Source organism: Schistosoma mansoni, chromosome 7 (genome assembly GCF_000237925.1).
Source record: "Schistosoma mansoni strain Puerto Rico chromosome 7, complete genome".
NCBI lineage: Eukaryota > Metazoa > Platyhelminthes > Trematoda > Strigeidida > Schistosomatidae > Schistosoma > Schistosoma mansoni.
This window is the reverse complement of record NC_031501.1, coordinates 6,819,993-6,822,767: the sequence shown is the minus strand read 5'-3', so window position 1 is coordinate 6,822,767 and position 2,775 is coordinate 6,819,993.

The following is a 2,775-nucleotide window of genomic DNA, read 5'->3' as shown; positions in this document are numbered from 1 at the left end:
GGACGACTGTTTCGTTCTATTGTGGGACTCCTCAGCAATGCGCATCCACGATCCCGCTTCGCGAGATTCAAACCCAGGACCTACCAGTCTCGCGCCAGAGCACTTAACCGATAGACTACTGAGCAGGCATTCAACGGTGTTAATGTCTAACTTCAACTACAATCTAATAATTAAAAATACAGTACACAATTATAATTTGGTTTAGACATTTGTGGAGTCAATAGGTTATATGCAATGTAGAATACAGAATATATTTACATCATTACAAGTTGTCGTATAAATCAATATACATGGTACATTTAACAGAAGAAATCAATATGAAACGCTTTCTCTCTCTGTCTCTCTCACACATATAAACATTAATAGCCAATTAATGGGGTTAAGTTTATATTACTTATTATTGTTAATATCTCTATTCAATTTTTTTTTAGTATAATATAGAATTCTCAGAACAAAGTATTTTAACAAGTTTCTGTTTCTTATTTCTTTATTGATCCTGATGATAAATATGAAGTGATCGCTAGCCACATGTAAACAGTTCAAGAATTGACATCTGAATAATGTACATTCTTTTCTATTCATATTACCAGGCACCACGATGTTTCTGATTGTCGTAAACTTTTCATAAACACGCCTGAATAAATTATGCTATTAATAAAGATGTGTTGAAATATCTAGATGGAAGGAATAGGTAGCCTAGATATTCAACAAGGCCATCAGTTGATTTTTATTACTAAATGATTAAATAAACGATAGTAGATTATGAAGTATCTTCAATATTTTGTACATAGTAAGAAGAAAAAGATTAAACCTAATAGGAAATGATTTAGTAACTAACTACAACTCCAAGTACTAAGTAGTAAAACCACACCTTATTTGTGTGTGTGTGTATGTATGTTCGATAGCGATGAAGTAGTTCAGATTTAATTTTGACAAAACAAAATAACTGAAGGAACATTCGAACTTAAAAATAAAACCAGTTTTTAAAAAAAATCGATTATATAGTGTACTACTAAATAACTAATTGATAGATGAAACCAATTTATCACAAGATAACCTACTTCATGATCATATGATATTAGATTAGAGAGAGTTGATAACATCCAATCAAGATGATGCAATAGATGTTATAGTAATGAAGCTAATAAAAAAGATGATAGAAATTTGATTTAGAAGGTTTCAGACCGTGGGTATTCAATACCAACGACTTCTAAACTAAAGATGATGTAGATATTTCAAAGGTTTCCTAATTTCTGACTGTTTACTAGTTGATGTTAGTTGGTCGCAAAATCTATAATTGATGAACTAGTTTACGTTACATTCTGCAGTTATTCCAGTCTGCTACTAATATATACACTTGAGCGAGAAAATCAAGAGTAAGAATCTCTTATTAACTAACCGAGTAAAAAACGTATGCACAAACTCATTCATAAATCTATATCTATCTTCTTAAGAAAATCAAAGATTTTTAACCCATTGAATGTGTCTATTTCCTCGCAAATTAAAGTCATATTTCGACCAATATCATGAGTATTTATTTATTATTTATTTAAACACATAAAAATTGGTACAAAGGGACACCAGAAATATATATGCGCCGCACAAATCTTATTTGATTTATGTGAGGGCTGTGATACTACCCGGGTGCCCAAACCGAAATAGGTGGTTTACTTAAGGGGACACACCCGGAGCCTTTGACCTAAAGGTTTGATCCACAAGGCAGTGGAGCAACGTAAGAAGATGCAGTCCCATGGTAGTCGGTGACCAACGATTGATTCATACACCATTTGTTCCCTCGAGATACTGTAGACCATGTGTACCATTGGTTTGGAATCACTGTTTTCCAACTCCCCTAGGTGGACCCTCTGTACCCGCCAACCTGGTTAAAGCGCCGGATATTCGCTTTTCGTCCTCTCGATTTCGTAAACAACCCCCCCACCACGAGAAGGCAATGAGTCCATCGACATCTCTCACTTATCATTTAGTATATACCTATTCAAGCACAAACAACAAAATTATGAAAACTCAGAAGTGTGTAATATTTAATAAATAAACTATTAAGTCTGTAAATATGAAGTAAATTAACACCCGAATCCCATATATATTCAATAATAAAAATATATATCAGAAGGGGTTTTTGTGGAGATCGTGGATACACACTGCTGAGGAGTTCCATAATAGGACGAGACAGCCGTCCAATGCTTCCAGGTTTTCCATGGTGGTATAGCTTCAATTGACTCACGCTTTCAACTATGAAAAATATATATGTTTGAGATACACTACAACGACCAGAGATATCTATCAGTAGGTTTTTCTGTAAATATTGTCGTAATATATATTTATCTTCATTTCAACCTTCTTCAATAAACAAAGAATCCAAATATTATGCATTTCAATCATCTCTATATTATACAATTCTATAACAACAAAAAAACATTTCATGCAATACTTCATTATAGGCAATTCTAAGCAAAACCTGGTCGGAAGAGAGAAGAAGAAGGGGGAAGAAGAAGGAGGACAAAGGGAAGAAACACAATGTGTGTGTGTGTGTGGGATGTTTCACAAAAACTAAAACAAAACAAGCATACAAAACAGAATGATAAAAAAAGAGATTGACTTAATAAACTAATAGATAACATAAATTGAAATAAGAAATTATTACTATACAAAAAATTGAATAACTAAATTATTGTCTTATTTCCTCCTTTCATCAAGCTGAAATGTGATTTTAATAAAATGAACAAGTTTATATGATTGTTCTTCTTCTTCTTCTTC